Below are 19140 nucleotides of genomic sequence, written 5' to 3'. Positions count from 1 at the left end.
CACTGCTGCTGCCACCAATAATAATAATAATGATAAAGGAAATAACAAGGGAAGAGAACACAACACCTCACCACCCACCGACTGATAACTCAGCCCTCCCAAGCCCAACCAAGCAGCACCGATACCTCATCCAACCCCACAGTCCTAGCCCTTCCGGGTAACTCTCAGTTACATCCTGGACATGACGTGCTATGGTATGGAATACCTCTTTGGCTAGTTTGGGTCAGGTGTCCTGTCTCTGCTTCCTCCCAGCTTCCCTTCCTCCCTGGCAGAGCATGAGGCTCAGAAAGTCCTTGGTCAGACCAAACATTACTGAGCAACAACTAAAAACATCGGTGTTATCAGCGCTGTTCCCAGGCCGAAAGTCAAAAACACAGCGCTGCACCAGCTACTAAGAAGGAGAAAAAAATGACTGCTACTGCTGAACCCAGGACAGCAATAATTACAATTTTAACTGGACACGTATGTGATCAAAAAAAGAATCATGTCATCACAGCCAGAAAATAAAGGCAGCCCCCTGCTTTTAACAGAGGAGAGAATTGCTGTGCTGGATATCCATGAGAAGACAGAAATGTTTCTACCTCAGAGTGGAATATACTGCTGTGCTTATACAGTACAAGTGTAGAGTTAGTGTGATGTCCCTTGGTGGTCTATGGGCTTCCCCTCTGCCAGACACATCCTGTGTGATAAAAAATTAAGAGATGAAATTTAGAGGCTTAGTTTTTTACAAAACCTGTTTGGTGTGAAATTCTGGAGGGATAGTATTTGCAAATGGTGTTAGAAGTGGTCAGAAATTATTAACTGATCCTGCACATCTGCTTTGCGTCATTGGCATTGAAAGAACTTAACTTTCTTACTTCATTAAATCAGCAGGAAAAAAAAATATTTCCAGTGTTTCCAGCCTTTTAAAAGTGACTGTGACCCCAATAGCATCTGATTTTTTATGACTGGCCACTGTGGCCTCTGTAGTAAATGTAGAAATAGCCAAGGCAAAGGAATAGAGAAAAAGACCCTCTCCTGGGTCTGCCTGTACTGGAAATTTAGATTATTATTCTTAATGGAGCACAAAGCAGACTTAACTTCTCTTTAACAAAAGAAATAAGGAAAAGATGCACCTGAATTTGGGGTAAGCCTGCAAAATGTTGTCAAGTCAGTGGTTATATTAAGAAGCACAGGTTCATTTCCTTGGTGGCGATCCTGTGAATGAAAGATTAGTCTGTTATACCTGTATTGTACCTGCATTTTTAAAAGGCTATGGGCCTCGACACTCAGGATGGTTATCAAAGTCAAACTTGTCATTTTTACTTACCGATTCTCATGTCTAATTACAATGCTGTGCTGTTCAATTGCAAATCCTTGAGGGACTACACCCTCCCAAACGCCAAATGTGTTGCTGAAGTGATTTCTAATGCATAAAAAAAATTCCAGTGTTCCAGACTCCCAGAACAGATTTTCCTAGCAGTTATACTTGTACAAATCCCAAACTGGAAGCAGAGCTGTTTCTATTAAACAGATAGTCCTTTGAACACCAGACCTCAGGAGGCCTGCTTGCTCTTGGTGGGATCTCCCTGCTTAGGTGCAGTCAACAGAGACACATTCTGATGAAGACTAGGCTCCCGAGCATCTAATAAGTTATGAATTCCAGCCTTCCTGAAGCTGAGTCAGAGATAGCATCTAACAGACTGTTTGATGTCATTGAATCATAGAATAGTTAGGGTTGGAAAGGACCTTAAGATCATCAAGTTCCAACCCCCCGCCATGGGCAGGGACGTCTCACACTAAACCATATCACCCAAGTCTTCGTCCAACCTGGCCTTGAACACCGCCAGGGATGGAGCATTCACAACCTCCCTGGGCAACCCATTCCAGTGCCTCACCACCCCCACAGTAAAGAACTTCTTCCTTATATCCAGTTTAAATCTCCCCTCTTTAAGTTTTGACCCATTACCCTTGTCCTATCACTACAGTCCCTAATGAAGAGTCCCTCCCCAGCATCCTTATAGGCCCCCATCAGATACTGGAAGGCTACTATGAGATCTCCACGCAGCCTTCTCTTCTCCAGGCTGAATAGCCCCAACTTTCTCAGCTTATCTTCATGCAGGAAGTGCTCCAGTCCCCTGATCATCCTCGTGGCCCTCCTCTGGACTTGTTCCAACAGTTCCATGTCCTTTTTATGTTGAGGACACCAGAACTGCACACAATACTCCAGGTGAGGTCTCACAAGAGCAGAGTAGAGGGGCAGGATCACCTCCTTTGACCTGCTGGTCATGCTCCTTTTGATGCAGCCCAGGATATGGTTGACTTCCTGGGCTGTGAGCGCACACTGAAGCCAGCTCATGTTCATTTTCTTATTGACCAACACCCCCAAGTCCTTCTCCACAGGGCTGCTCTGAATCTCTTCTCTGCCCAACCTGTAGCTGTGCCTGGGATTGCTCCAACCCAGGTGTAGGACCTTGCACTTGGCATGGTTAAACTTCATGAGGTTGGCATCAGCCCACCTCACAAGCGTGTCAAGGTCCCTCTGGATGGCATTCCTTCCCTCCAGCGTATCAACCGAACCACACAGCTTAGTGTCATCGGCAAACTTGCTGAGGGCGCACTCAATCCCGGCGTCCATGTCAGTGACAAAGATGTTGAACAAATGTCAACCAGGATGAGGTGTCTTAGATGAGGGCACTGATGGCCACGGCTATATGAGCAAGCAAGTGCAGACTAGTAGGACTGGGTCTGTAGAGAGGAACAGGACAGAAGTCTCTGCTGTCTACACTTTGGGGATTTTTGAGCATCTCTTTCCTGGTCTTATGGACTATATGCTCATATGTGACAGAATTATATTAAAGACAATCCTGGAGAGCATCTCCCAGTGCAATTTCATCTGAAAGGAATTCGTTTTGTACACCCTGAGACCACCCAAAGACATGAAACTACACAGAGCAAGAGCAGGCATGTAGGAAAATTGCTTCAAAAGTAGTACTTGAAAAAAGTACTAGAGTACTACCCATACACATGGTCTCTCTCTTTTCTCATCTGTTTTCTTTGAATGTACAGGAAAATCACATCTTTGAAACATCTGTCTTTTTGTTTTCAAATTTGGTGGAAATGTACTGACAGATAGAGAGTCCTTGGCTGTGACTTGTGTTCAAAGTTTGTTACACGGAAAGTGAAGCACACACACAAAAAGCAGTATCACATACTCTACATAAATTAATTGGGAGCACTATAGATTTACATGGCCTTTCCTAGTGTACGTGTGTGTGTAAAGATTAACTTTTAAGCCCAGGATGTCATGCCTACTCTGACTTCAGAGTAGACGTGGTGTTTTACCTAGGTCAGAGACTTGGGACCGTTGTGTTTACAAAGTGCAAATTCATTTAACTCAGTTGATCTGAGAAAGGCTCCTGATAAAAAGACGTTATTAGGGATAGCTGTTCATTATGCATACCCATAGCTTCTCAGAGAAACTCATTCTTGGCATCCTGCTGTGACAGACATTAGGCATTATGCAGTAAAGCTGCACTGCTGGGACCACATTTGCATTATTAAATGAATTAGAGTATTACTTAAAGCAGTCCCATAGCTGTGATCACCACCCCCAAACGGAGGCAAATGTGTCCAGAAAATGTTACAGAACACCTCTTTCTGTTTGGAAAGAGGACTGTGTCCTCAGTCATCTGTCAGAGTAAATCAGACTGGCACTGGCATCTATAAAATACAATATAAGGGAGGCCTCAGAAATTTTACATCAATAGCCAAGTACTTGTTATCAAAAGCAAAGCAGTAATAGATACCGCTTATAAAACATTATGATAGTGAGTTTTTAGAGTTTTTTTTCTCCACTACACAAAGCCTGCAGCACCACTGAAACATGTCTGCATCCAAGCTTTGGCACGGACCCTTCTCCCATTAAACTGCCTGAACCACTGATGACCTGACCATGTCAGCATACAGCCAGGTGCTACTCAGCCAGCCACGAGCAACTGGCACTTAAGGTGAAGTCAGGAAAAGCTTTTAAGCAATCTTTACATAGCCATCTGTTCTCTGGGAAGTTCCCTCTTCATCTTAGCACAAGTTTAAGTAGGTGTGTGGAAAGCATCTTTTCCAGTTTGAACTGAAGAAAACTAGAAGGACTCACATGGTCAGCATTTTTTGGGAGACCACAAAGTGAGCTGAAGCATTTTACTTCCCTAAATGGCAGCATGGCCATCCAGGGACACTTAAACTTTTCCAGTCCTTATCAAGGCAATTTTAAACGCAACTCTAGTAAAGTAATGTATTTGACTTTGAACCTTTGTGAATGAGGAAGCTTCCTGTGTACAGTGCAGTTAAAATATTTTCCCTATTTCTACGCAGCTACAGCCTGCCACCTTTTAGCCTGTGTTTCTGCCCGACTTACTTCATTATTCAAGCCACAGAGTGTGCAGAATGTGGGTCGTGGCCACCTTTAGAAATGCTGGCTGCGTCTCTTGCCTCTTCTCTGAATCACATCCCCAGTGAGATTTCAGGAGCTAAGCTGAAGCACGCTATAGCCCGGGGCTGGTAGTACGGCTGAATAGTAAATGAAGGAATATGCTTTTATTCCAGCAAAGGTTTAGCAGTTCAGATATCATGTGGTGCAATTCAGGCATCCTGGAAAGGCATGTGAGGAAAACCAGGAAGGAAAATTGAGTTGCAAGCACGTCCTGGCCATACAAAGGGAAGAGAAATGGGTGGTGGCCCAATGCAATCAGATGGTCCATTTTAGAGTACAAATACCAAATTCAATCACATTTTAGAAAAAAAATGATAAAAATCATGCACTTTAGAAGCACACAGTCCCTGTTTGAAAGGAAGGTGTCTTTTTACCCCCTACAGTAGCTATTACTGCAAGCTGTGAGCAAACAGATGACTTGAACTCAGTTTGTAATTTCAAAGTTATCACCATAATCACAATTACACAGAGACAAACACAGTAACGTATAGATCCTAGCTGTTACTAAGCTCTTTGAAAAGCAAATCAGAAAGGAAGTTACAAGTCTAGCAAATAAAAAACCCCAGGAGCCTAAACATTTTATGAAATCTGTGTCGAAATGCTTGAACTGTGGGGATGGGACTTTGGGCTATTGAAAGTCTACTGAAGAACATCAAGGGTTCACTCAGAACAAATAGGCTGAACTGATCCAGCAGTTCAGGGCTGCCAAAAAGGGCAGTCGTACTCCTTCTACTCCTCCCTTTCCTTTTTGTCACTCTATTCTCCTATTTGTCACTGCTATACTCCAATTTTCCACAGCTAACTTGGTACTATCAGACCTTTCAAGGAATCACAGAATCATAGAATAGTTAGGGTTGGAAAGGACCTTCACATCATCAAGTTCCAACCCCCCTGCCGTGGGCAGGGATGTCTCACACTAGACCATGTCACCCAAGGCTCTGACCAACCTGGCCTTGAACACTGCCAGGGATGGAGCATTCACAACCTCCCTGAGCAACCCATTCCAGTGCCTCACCACCCTTACAGTAAAGAACTTCTTCCTTATATCCAGTTTAAATCTCCCCTGTTTAAGTTTTGACCCATTACCCTTGTCCTATCACTACAGTCCCTAATGAAGAGTCCCTCCCCAGCATCCTTATAGGCCCCCATCAGATACTGGAAGGCTACTATGAGGTCTCCACGCAGCCTTCTCTTCTCCAGGCTGAACAGCCCCAACTTCCTCAGCCTGTCTTCACACGGGAGGTGCTTCAGTCCCCTGATCATCCTCGTGGCCCTCCTCTGGACTTGTTCCAACAGTTCCATGTCCTTCTTATGTTGAGGACATCAGAACTGCACACAATACTCCAGGTGAGGTCTCACAAGAGCAGAGTAGAGGGGCAGGATCACCTCCTTTGACCTGCTGGTCACGCTCCTTTTGATGCAGCCCAGGATACGGTTGGCTTTCTGGGCTGCGAGCGCACACTGAAGCCAGCTCATGTTCATTTTCTCATCAACCAGCACCCCCAAGTCGTTCTCTGCAGGCTGCTCTGAATCTCTTCTCTGCCCAACCTGTAGCTGTGCCTGGGATTGCTCCAACCCAGGTGTAGGACCTTGCACTTGGCATGGTTAAACTTCATGAGGTTGGCATCAGCCCACCTCACAAGCGTGTCAAGGTCCCTCTGGATGGCATTCCTTCCCTCCAGCATTATCAACCGAACCACACAGCTTGGTGTCATCAGCAAACTTGCTGAGGGTGCACTCAATCCCACTGTCCATGTCAGCGACGAAGATGTTGAACAAGACCGGTCCCAACACCGATCCCTGAGGGACACCACTCCTTACTGGTCTCCAGCCAGACACTGAGCCATTGACCACAACTCTCTGTGTGCAGCCATCCAGCCAGTTCTTTATCTACTGAGTGGTCCATCCATCAAATTGATGTCTCTCCAATTTAGAGACAAGGATGTCATGCAGGTGGCCAAGCACATGGAAGTGGTGGAAATTAAACCAGAAATAGAACACTTTTTTAGCAGTAGCAAGCTGTGAAGTCAGCTCAGCCGTCTCATCTGATTGCATCTTCAGTCCTTCTGAATACAACACAAGAAAAACACTGTTCTTGAAAAAATACGATGAGGTTTTCAAACAGCAATAGATGGCCTTTATTATTCTTGCAAAGTCGTATGAAGGTGCAACACAGTACAGTCTGGCTCAAAATTTGTACAGTTCCCTTGTGCTAATTAACAGTGGTCTTTCATTGTACCAGTTCCAAGATTCTGCCTGAAATTTCAAGTGTTTTTGAAGACTACTGTAATTTCTTACTTGAAATGAAGGGCCAACAGCTTAATATATAACTTGTAGCTGTTGTCAGCTATTTAACCTTGTACAGAAATGAATGGGTAATTCCTCTTTGCCAGTGAAAGTGTAAAAATATCTTAAAATGACCTTGTGCCAATTTTATGGTAAAAAGTCACACTCCAGTAAAGCTACACAGCTAGTAACAGCGTTGACCTTTTGTTCTTAGCCATTTGACTGAAACACAATTATGCAACCTTAGATTCAAAGCATAGTCGAGTGAACACATATGCTTAAATAAAATAAGGGGATAAACCAAAGGGGCCATGGTAGTGAGGACCAGCCAGGCAGAGGCAGAGCGAGCTAAGCCCTGCTCCTGGCAGCCCTGAGGAAGAGCTGTTCTAATTTTATCCAACTGTTTCTTGGCTGGTTGTAACATTTTTGTTATCAGAATAGACTTCTTTATTTGGACAAAGAGTGACTAAGAAGGAGTGATTTATTCACATTAACAGACAGTCAGTACTAATGACTCATTAGAATATGATCAGAGAGGGTTTGTAACCCTGCAGGCCTGTGAACACGGCTGAGCAAACCAATAGAAGAAGAAAAAAGAGTTTGTGTTTGAAAATTTGTTTTAGAAATATAAGCCACATAAGAAGGTCATTAGTTGTCAGGAGACTAGACTGGCTAGTGGGTATTCCTATTCAAGGAATGAGCATATTAAGATTTGTCAGACTACAGCATCTTTTGCTGTATAAAACCTGAGACTAAGCTGCAAACAAAGGCTAAAGGGCCTTACACATGGCCCATGGAGCAGTCTTGGGCTCTTAACGACTTGGAGGTGCCAGCTCAGTTACTCATGCTTCATAAAGAAACAAAGGAGATTTCGTAAAATGCAGTTCATCAAGCTGTGCTCAGGGAGCCGAAGGCTGAAACATGCCCTTTAGTTTCATTCTGTCAGGGTAGAATCTACCTGCTGTAGTACTGTGAAAGCTGTCAGAAGTAATTTGGACTTTATGCAACTCCTCTACTACAGCCTCTTGCTAGTTTTTAACACAAGCAGGCTCATCTAGATAAGAAATCCTGCTTCTGACGACTCTTGATCTAGCAGGTTTCCTGATTTCCACTCGATGCCAACTATGGAAGACCGTTCTTCTCTAAAGAAAATGCTGCAGAGCTCTCTCTACAGAGAAAATTCCACTGCCTTCTGACTCAGCCATCATAAAAAAAAGGTTTGCTTTGATGTAAAATTGTTCCTGAATGCACATAAACAGGCAGGGTTTGAAATTTTGGTGCATGATTTGTCCTTTGGGCACAGTTTACTGTCTCAGGCAGTAATTGTGTTTTGAAACGCTTGATTTCATTGTACTTCTTTCTGCCGCTGGACTGGATTAAGTCCAAGTGAGCTCTTATCCTCTTCTGTAACCAGGCTGGTCTCACATCCACCATAACCAGAGTGGTGGCTCTGCATTTTAAAGAAAGAAGCTACTTTTAATCTCCTAGCTCATAAACGATCATCGTCACAGTCTCTTCAAAAGGCTCCAACAGCCAGAAGCAGGATCACACTGCAAGTTTAATCTTCTCATCACTCATCCTGGGGAAGGATTGCTACAGGAAACAACATCCCGCTCAGCACCGCAGGCTGGAAATCCTGGCTCTTGCCATGGGCAGTGATAGACCCAGTGCTGTGTTCAGCACTGCTTTTGCAGGCAGCCTGGTTGCCTCCCACTGCTGTGAGAGAGCCGTGGTGGCTCTGCCCACGCAGGCACAGCGGGATGGACTGGAAATCACCGGGAGACTGTCATGGTCCATTCCACAGGCATGGTAAGTAAACAGAAGATAATAGCTGTGAGTTTCCATCTGCGCATGGGAGTTTCAGCATGGCCTGCTTCGATTTCAGGGCGTCAGGAGAAATCTGCGTTTTGATTTGGTTGTTCAGACTTCAGAGCAGCTGCTGTAAACATGATGTGCCTGAATGTTTCTTCTGGGCAAATGCTGGTGACAGTACAACTCACAAATTCTGCTAAAACAGATTGTCTTCCATCTTCCTGTTCACCCTTCTTAGGGCTAACTGACTAGTCATTAATCCTCAAAATGTAAGACAGCTATGGGTCTCTTTCATTTGCACCTAGCTTTCTCTAATCCAAAATGATTGTTCCAGAGCCAAAAATAGCTGCTGCACATATCCAGCTGTCCTTTTATTTTACCAGGGATGATCTAAATTCCAGGGGGGTCAGCAACATGCTGAATGGTTTTCTCCTAAATATCTGGGGCCCACTGTATTTCTCTCCCCATTGATAAAATTTTCTCAGGGCCCATCACTGGCTTCAAAGCTCCTTGTGGCAGTGGAGCACAGAAACCAAATCACAGCAAAAGGAAAAATCAACATTTAGAGGACGTAAGAGCGACACTGAACTCGGCTACTTACTTAAAACTTTGCCAAGGAGGGAAACAGTAAACTGTTAATGATGTTAACATTGCAACCCAGAAGACAGGATTTTATCCCATTCCTGGAAGGTCAGCTATGCTCTAATTTCCAAGTGAGAACAATGTTTCACAGCAAAGATGAGCAGGGGCAAACATACACCAGTGGTGACCTTCCACTTCATTCAAGTTGAGTCCAATGCACACATTGCTGCTCTATTTTAAGGGGAAGGTAAAATGACCTATTTTTTAAACCCAAATTTTAATTTGGAGGTCTTTTACGAGTTCCCAGCATCCAGTCTGAAAGCATGTGCCTGGAGACATCATGACTTAGTCACAGATTCATTATAGATAAAATCAAGCAGCTTAGCTATGAAACACCAGACTGTCCTCCCATTTACCGGGTCCAAAACCTCTTTTTGATTTCAAAACCTATTGCACAAACATAGGAAGCATGATGACTATAACAATGTGCTCTTGAACATCAAACTCTGCTCCCAAAAAGACTTTTTTGTCTGACCCCTAAAAAAAAGAAAAATCTCCCATCTCTCTCCTGCCAAGGCTATGTTTACATTAGCTAGCTCTGTGATGCAGCTGGAGTGAATCCAACTTTGCAGATTGCAATTCAAGGTTGCAGTGATGATCCACCATTGACATTAGACATATCTCAGCTTTTGTCTGACTGCACTGACTGCCTGATAGTGGCTGGAGCACACTTAGTGCAGTACTGAAGCATACCATTTGATGAAACCAAACCAAACATTTGGTTTACTTTCATCCAGGAGGCAGTTTTTGCAGAGACCTTAAGAAGACCTCATCCACACATGCCAAGACCTCTCTGTGATGTGAACCAAAGTGCAATAAGTGGATACAATCAGGAGAATTGGTTCAGAAGCATAATTTTGACCTGAGCTACATCATTAATGACAGCACAGTCTGAGTGAGCCAGCATCTGCCTGGGCTTAGCTAACCAGAGGTAGATTTTAAGGACAATGTCAAAAAATGGGCAGCTTCTGTCTGTAAAGGCTGATGCGACGCATGAGGGCCAGCACTCCCTGCTGGCAGAAGAACCTTTCCACCATGGGTGCACTACTTCCTTAATAAGGGACACTTTTATTTCATTCATCAGAAGGATATGGAGAAGGCCAAACCATTCAGTCAAACGCTACTGGCATGAATTTTGCCAGCCAGCACCACCAGATCTATTTGCTGAATAAACCCTGTTTCTGGCTGGAGTTCACCCTGAGGAAATAAAATCCTTCAAAAAAGTCTAAGGAAAAAACATACAAAAAAATATAATTTTCTGTTATTCTGTGTAGATCCTGAATTACAGACTTGAAATACAAATTCATGGGTTTGGTGTTGCCTTTGAGCCATTGACTATTGAAGACTGATGCTCCCCACACTTCATTTATGCATTTGTAACCCAGTTAAGGAAATGGCATGCAAAGAAAAACATTCAAAGGTTTCACATAGAGCTATGTGAATAGACTATTTGAAGTCCAATATGCTTTATTGCACAGTGAGTACTGTGGGAAGGGCAGAAACATGAAACCAGCCCTTCTGGTTTCTATTTTTTCTTACTTAAGTAGCAGCTTTACTAGAGTTTTATGGAAGTTTCATGACAGGCCTGGCATCCTATAAATAAAGGAGACCCTCAGCAACTGAGGGTTTTACTGTGTCACTGATGTATTCTCCAACAAACGCTATCACATTGTACAAATAAGAGTTGTGGCCTTTTGAGGGAAGTGGAAAGCAAGCTGGGACCCTTCCCAGCTTGAGAGAAAGACCATGTGGGCGTTCCAGAGACAGTACATCCTCCAGAAGACCTTGATGTGGAAATTCCTTCTGGTTTCTGAAGACCAGGAACAGCTTGAACAAGCGTGATGAGTACTCACTCCTAGAGAGATTTATGAGTGATTGAATTAAATCCTGAACCCCAAATTTTGTATGTTTGTTCATAAACTTCATATGGAAAGGATTTCAGCTGCTGCTGAAGTGTAAGAAAGATGTTACATTAGGTATCTTCCAGAAAAGCTCTATCTGACTTCCAAGGCCTTCAGCTAGAATTACCCTTTGTAAAGACTGTGCTGCCCTACCTGATTAAAACGTCATATACAGTCAAGTATGATACCTGTCTATGGACAGACACTAAAGAGGTAAGTGATCATGAGTTAGGGTTGGCTATGGCCCTCACATATTTCTATTTATTGAATTATATATCTATATATATGGTGACCATAACTTTAAAGATGACTGAAATATCTCACCTGCAAAACAAGAGATACCCCTTCACTGCAGAAGAATTCTACCTAGATCAAAATATATAAAAGCTTTCCAGTTTTTCATGCTGGATTGTCAGAAATAGGATTGCATATTAAAAGGGAAAATCATAAAAATAAAGTCCAGCATTTCTGCTAAGTAACAGCTTATTTTTTTAGTAAGAAAAAAGGCCAAGTGACTGCTACGGAAGCAATGAAAAGTGTGCTGAGCAAAGAATGATTTTGACAGTAGATTATTTAATATGAAATGGGTGACCATTTTTCCTATAACTTGTAGAGAAAAAAGGTTTTATATAATTAAAAAATTATATAAAATTATATATTATAGCTCCTTCTTTAAAAAAGAAAATAATTAAAGACTTTGATGAAAATGATGTACTTTTCTCAGTGGCCTCTGATACTTTCGATAATTGTAATTAAACAGTTATCATGGTCATGTTAATATAGGCTTACAAGGGGAATATTCTAGCAACTTTGTTAATAAATACAAGAATATTTTCTTTTATCTAACTGCTCAGATCATATGCTGCTTAAATCAATGACATACATAACTGATAACCCTTGATCTGAAAGTCACTCTCATATGGCCAAAAGTCTAGGAATTTCAGAATATGTTTCATTTTGTCAGCAGAATACAGAAATATTCTGAGGCTTATTCACCAAAAATCGTTTTCTGTATGTAATGCCATTGAAAGGCACTTAAAAGCTTTTCCAACTTCTCTAAGTTGCTTCTCTATGTTAGGTGAAGATTTATCAAATGCAATATTTAAATTGGTTAAAGATGATGAAGGTGTGGATAGCTACCAAACCACTTTTGGTAATTGAATGCTACTTATTTTCTTCTACATTGTGTTAAAAGCCTTTTAATGCTGTAATCTTAGAGCAATTTAATTTTATATGCTGAGGGTTCTGAAATGACGCAGTTCCTGCAGAGAGTGTTATGACACAGAGCTGATGACAAATTCTTTTGTAACTTTCATCTAAGAAACACATTAAAACAAAGGACAAGGTGTGAGAAGGGATTAACTCAGTAGCATTTCTGTATCAGATTTTCAGCCACATCCTGTAGAAAAAAGTATCACTTTTCAGCATGTCATAAGTAGGACTGAAGAGCTGAAATGTGACAAAAAGCTGGAACTGGATTGTTTAATAATAATGTGTATGAAGAATAGTAAGTGTTGAGAGATTCAGTAGAGAATTATCTAAGGGAGCTGTGAATGTACACCTAAAGCTTACAGAACTCCTTCTTAAGCCATTTTCTGATTATCCTTCTTTTGCATAGTTATCCTCTTTCCTTCCATCTGAAGGTGATCACATCATTTCAGTGGCTCTTGCTAAGTCCAGAGTTTTTAAATCTGAGAAGTTTTACCTACATCTTCAAATACCCACTGCAATGAGTTTCTATTGCATTCCTGTGAAACCCATTACCATTTTGGTACTTTGGGAAGAGGTGGCACACAGAAAGGACATATGGGCTCCATCAGTGCCTTCCTGCAAAACTTGGAGAGGTATGTATAATTCTGTAATGGCATAGTGGCTACCTTAGTCAGGCGTTACTTGGGAGGTAAGAATAAGAGCTATACAAGGGCAGCTCAGGAGTTGGTAGCTTTACATTGAACGTGGAACAACGTACATCTTCAGACACATGACAAGGGGGTGGCTACACATCATTTCTCACTGGGCAGCCTTCCTCAGTAGTATCACCTATGGAAAGCCTTCCAAAGGTGAAATGACTTATTTCTTGTACTTCTCAGAAAAAGTGTTTTATCTCTCAACCCGGAGGAAGTGCTCTCCAGGCAGATCATCACTAAAAAAACCCAGGGAACCTTCTTGTTGCTATGGGGTGCTCACCCCTGACACAGAAATAGGGTTGCTGTCAAACACCGCAGAACCAAAAGATGAGTATCAAAGGAAAAGAGCACAAGACAGCTGTAAAAAACAATTCCGCAGCTTGGTTCCCAGCTCCCTACCATTCCCCCTACTTCACAACAGCTGCTGCATAGACCTGTGGCAGATTTCCAGAATCTTCCCAGAAGCTGTTTTACCCTGTGAAAAATACCATATTTTCATTCCTATTTCCAATTTCAGAAGAAAACAGCATGAGGTTCTGCAGAATTTAACTCACAGTCTTCTAAACCCCAAGAAAGGTTTCCAAAAAGCACCTGGAATTTGCCATGGAGGAGGATCTATGTGGAGTTCAGTGCAACTGCAGTGGTGTAACCCAGAGCACTGAAGACACAAGGCAATAGTGCAGCTGAAACTGCTCAGCTGTGACAGACACTTTGCACTTTCTATGTTCTGATGATGGCAGACATTCAGACTACTAAAGTTGGAGGCGGAATCTGAATACAGGTCAGCAGCAACTAACACAGAATGTAGGACCACTGAAATTTTCTGAGCCAAGCAGTTCCTACAGCATCCTAGTTTTACATGCCTTGGGTGTATCTGTATGGGATGAGAGCAGTAGCTGCTTGTCTCATGGGTAATGAGTGATTTCACACTCATTATTCTGGGTGCATTGAATAGTTATGCCATCCACTTAGCTAGCAGCAGTATCAGTCATCGGGGGAAGGGGTAAAGACCAGTATCAATGCTTGGACTTGGAGATCCTTCTAAACATTCTAAAAACCAAAATATGCATATTAGGGAAAATTACCCGTATGCATAAATTAATGGGTGCTTCTCCTAAGCGTCCCCATGCCTTATCCCCAAAGAACCTACAGACCCATATTTGTGTCCTCTCTCTGTCATAACAACACTGAACATTTCATCTGGGTAGTTTATTTACCCTTTCATCTCCCAAGTATAAATAGTTCAAGATGCTTGTGTTTTCGTGTAAGTGAAACTAGGACTAGGTATTCAGCAAAATAAAACCTCTGGCCCACTGACATGAGCTTCACGCCTCTGACCAGCCAGAGCTAATTTAAAAAATAGATGTGGACTCATTCCCTGGGAACCTGACGTATCTGGTGTCATCTTCAGCATCTTAGATGGTGCTAAGAAGTTTGGTTTTTTTAATTAAGATAGTACCTGGATGCCTGCTGTAAGGCCTGGTTATTTTCTATTCTGTCTCCCATGCTCTGTCATCCCTTGCTCTGAAGAAGTTATGTTAATCCACAAAACTGATAAAGGGGAATGAGAGCATGGGAAGTGAGTTGAATTTTTTCTGTGGGCTTGAGAACAATCTGCCAACAGAAACTCAGATAAAACACCAGTAAATCTGAAGTAATGAAGTGACAAAGTCCAGAATGCTTGCAAAAAATATGCCATCAGACACTATGCCATCAGAAAAATGGAAAGAAGAGTCAGTGTAAAATTAAACCAATCAACCAATAAACCCCCCAAACATGCAAACAAAAGCAACTTGTGTCTCACCTACACACTGTGCCAGTTCCTAATGTCATGGTTTATTTTGGCCTCTCAAATTGACAGAACAACAAACCCTGTGCGTCAGACTTGAATTCATGATCTCATTAGGTAAAAGTGAAAGACTCAATCTCCTTTTAACAGACTTGTTAAGTTTCTAGTTCACTACTTCATTAATTCACAAATTTGCTAACCCACAAACTCACTGACTCACATGTTCTCTAGTGCTTACATACAGCACAGGTCCCCAGCCCGGGGAAGGAGCGCTTCTCCTCCCTCCTACATCATGGTGTGGGCATTGCTGCTATAACACCAGGGAGCATGAAACCCCCAGCAGTCCTGCTGCTCTTGGATCCACTCCAAAAGTTTTTGGGGCAAGCTGGCACCCCTTCCAGCTTGGAAGCTTGGTCTGCACTGCCTCCATAAATCAATGGACTCCACAAAAATTGCCCACAGAGGCTGTTTTAAAAATACAGGAGATGATGGCTGCAGAAGATATCAGCTGCAGGTGATAATGGCTGCAGGACAGCCCTTATCTCTTCCTGTCCATTGTATCTGGCATACGTTGCTCTCACTTTCTTCTGATGGCACTGCTCCCAAGCATACACCAGGCTTACCATGAGCTCTGTATTAGGCAAAAAAAAACTGAGCCAACCACATGCTTTGCATTCCCCAGCTTATCTTTTCCCCTTCCCTTTCCTAGCCTTTCCCCTTCCCTTCCCATCCCTTCCTCTTCCCCTCAATCTTTATCTTTCTTCTCTCTTGCTTCCTTTTCCCCAACATCTCACATTCCCACAGCCAACATGTGCCTCCTACTCCAAGGCTTTAATACTTTTTCTCATTTTCTTGTCAAACAGTTTCTAACTCTTCTGCATCCATCCTCTCTCTCCTGACCTCAACCATCCTATGGACCTTCCTGCGACACAGGCCAGACAACCTCTCAGCTGGTCCATACTCAGTTGCCTCTCCTTGGAACCTGGGCAAGTGTCAATCTCTCCTCGCTACCTCAATCTTACAAGGACCACAGATTATGTAAAAAGAAAGGAAGTCAGTGTCTCATGTCCAAGAAGAAGGCAGTTTGCAGCATCCTCTGTTAAACAGAAACAGAAACTGTTGGCTGTGGAAGAAAAAATGCCAGTTAACATCAGGCAGGTGTTTGTGGAGACTGTGAAAGACAGTGATGGGAAGGTGGGGATTCTTAATAGTGGCTCTGATAATGTTTAAAAAAGAGGAATCCAAATACATATGCTGGGTGGAAACAAGGAACATAAAATGTCATTCAGCAAGGGTTCAGCCAGTGGTGTTTAACAGCAATGTCTATGAATAAAAGCTTATACTGAAGTTTGTATTAGAAAGTAAAATACTCAGAAGTATCACATGGCTTAGAGGTACATTCTTCAAAATAGGATTTCACTGATATCTATGAAAGCTCCTCTTATTGCATATTGCAGTCTGTGCTCTGGTTCTGTGTTAAGAGAAGCATGCACTATCCTCACATCAAAATGCAAACGCTTTGGAATAGCACAGAGTCCTGATGATGCCAACATGGGAAAATGTAGAAACTGGAAGTCCTTGGGAGAAAATGAAGAAAGCTGTTTAAGAAAACAAAACAACCAAACAACAAATACTCTGAACAGAAGAATTACTTCCATGGGATTCTTTTCCTTGTAGCAATGAGAGCATTTCTTTGCCAAAGCACTGATCCCAAATGCTCTGGAACCCTCTGGGAACTGCTATGTATGGAATACTGCTAGTTTGTTCCAATAGACAAGGCATGCTGGCTGTCACAGTCATGGATGTGAAATGTATCCTTATACAAATGAAATACAGGCTTAGGAAGCCAGCAAGCAGCCAAGGATAAGAAGACAACGCTGTAAAGCAGATCCCCATAATCTTAGTCCACAGCTTTGCACAGTGACCTGCCATTTTACCTCAGACTAGGCTCCTACACCATCCTGATCCTCACAGCATTGGCATAGGACTCACAGGACAGCCCAGATGCTCAGGACCCAGAACAGTCACAAATCTGAAATAAATCCTCTGAAACAGCACTAGCAATTGAGCAATTTGGAAAGCTATTGCCCCTGTGAGAGCTGCCTTGGTTTGAAGCTAACTTGTCCCTTCTCCTTCCCATGGTACCCCAGATGCAACTTGTATTCCCATTCTTCTCAACAATCTGGCTTCCCAGACAGGTTGGTTTTGCCACTGCCTGTGGCCCACCACAGTTCACTGTACCATCTTAATGACAGGGGACACTGCCTGACTGAGAGTAAGTCGTAATAAGATATGAAAACGTTTCAAATCAAGCTGTCTCACTTCCAGTCAGCCACCCTCAAAATCTCCTAATGAAACAAGTGTGAAATTTTTGGCCTAAATGCTTTTTATTAAGAAAGCAAGTTGTGTACAAATTTTACAATCCCAACTTATATCGAGAAAGAAACGAATCTCTATAAAGGTGTTTCATTATTGGTGGCCTTCTATGATGGGGCTACAGAACTGATGGACAGGGGTAGAGAAGCTGATCTCATCTACCTCGACTTGTGTAAAGCGTTCAACACTGTCCCACACGACATCCTTGTCTCTAAATTGGAGAGACATCAATTTGATGGATGGACCACTCAGTAGATAAAGAACTGGCTGGATGGCTGCACACAGAGAGTTGTGGTCAATGGCTCAGTGTCTGGCTGGAGACCAGTAAGGAGTGGTGTCCCTCAGGGATTGGTGTTGGGACCGGTCTTGTTCAACATCTTCGTCGCTGACATGGACAGTGGGATTGAGTGCGCCCTCAGCAAGTTTGCCGATGACACCAAGCTGTGTGGTTCGGTTGATATGCTGGAGGGAAGGAATGCCATCCAGAGGGACCTTGACACGCTTGTGAGGTGGGCTGATGCCAACCTCATGAAGTTTAACCATGACAAGTGCTAGGTCCTACACCTGGGTCGGAGCAATCCCAGGCACAGTTACAGGTTGGGCAGAGAAGAGATTCAGAGCAGCCCTGCAGAGAAGGACTTGAGGGTGCTGGTCGATGAGAAAATGAACATGAGCCGGCTTCAGTGTGCGCTTGCAGACCAGAAAGCCAACTGTATCTCGGGCTGCAACATGACCAGCAGGTCGAAGGAGGTGATCCTGCCCTTCTACTCTGCTCTCGTGAGACCTCACCTGGAGTATTGTGTGCAGTTCTGGTATCCTCAACATAAAAAGGACATGGAACTGTTGGGACAAGTCCACAGAAGGGCCACGAGGATGATCAGGGGACTGGAGCACCTCCCATATGAAGACAGGCTGAGAAAGTTGGGGCTGTTCAGCCTGGAGAAGGCTGCGTGGAGATCTCATAGCAGCCTTCCAGTATCTGAAGGGGGGCTATAGGGATGCTGGGGAGGGACTCTTCGTTAGAGACTGTAGTGATAGGACAAGGGGTAATGGGTTCAAACTTAAACAGGGGAAGTTTAGATTGGATATAAGGAGGAAATTCTTTCCTGTTAGGGTGGTGAGGCACTGGAATGGGTTGCCCAGGGAGGTTGTGAATGCTCCATCCCTGGCAGTGTTCAAGGCCAGGTTGGACGAGGCCTTGGGTGATATGATTTAGCGTAAGGTGTCCCTGCCCATGGCAGGGGGGTTGGAACTAGATGATCTTAAGGTCCTTTCCAACCCTAACGATTCTATGATTCTACGATTCTATTCTATGGAGTTTAACTGGAAAGTAAACTTGATATTTTCCTTTAATCTCTACTTTCTTTTCCAAAGGATATTCAAAGGAATGACAGTTTATTCTAAAGTGGTGCAAATCCAATAATTTAAAAGTTATCTTTGGAGAATGAATCTTTTGTCAAACTTTAGTGATTTAGAGCAGCTCTGACATAGTTCATATCCACTGTCTATTAATTTTTCTGTTTCTGTTTTTCTGTCATGTATATTACCCAGTGCAGCTGCCAAGTACAGCTGATAGTGTGCTCAGCTTTCATGAATTTTTCCTTTTATGTTCCTGATGAATTTATAAAGCCATTTATAATAAAAATTCACCGTAAGAGAAAAACTTTCAAGATATTTTTATGGAGTATGTCAGAAGATTTACAATTTAAACTGGGAAGCAGTAACTATGAAGTCATTGCCATACCCACGGTACATTTTAGTCATCTGTCTGCAAGATGTGTAAGCTGGAAGAAAAAGGATTCTTTAAAATGCTAAAGGATATTTTCCCCTTTTCAAGAAGCAACAGAACAGGATTCTGAGATTTGTAGACTATCATTGATACCAACTTTCTGTAAAGATACAGCAAGGGAGTATGGTTGAAGGAATTGAGTCATTGTTGCAAAAAAATAAAAGGAATCA

General features: G+C 42.8%; 1 protein-coding gene across 1 annotated transcript in view; it reads right to left on the bottom strand.

Annotated features, from left to right (window-relative positions):
- Positions 1-207: 207 nt before the first annotated feature.
- The window catches only part of LOC133267073 (dynein axonemal heavy chain 5-like), a 459819-nt gene continuing 440886 nt past the window's right edge, over positions 208-19140 (bottom strand). The window contains exon 78 of the mRNA XM_061449003.1: positions 208-245. The gene's annotated coding sequence lies outside the window, so the exon portion shown is untranslated. The remainder of the gene's footprint in view (positions 246-19140) is intronic.

This window comes from Pezoporus flaviventris, unplaced genomic scaffold (assembly GCF_033815535.1).
Source record: "Pezoporus flaviventris isolate CSIRO_AGI_PZ_B2104156 unplaced genomic scaffold, CSIRO_AGI_Pfla_v1 ptg000007l, whole genome shotgun sequence".
Taxonomy (NCBI): domain Eukaryota; kingdom Metazoa; phylum Chordata; class Aves; order Psittaciformes; family Psittacidae; genus Pezoporus; species Pezoporus flaviventris.
This window is presented reverse-complemented; position numbering and strand designations above follow the sequence as displayed.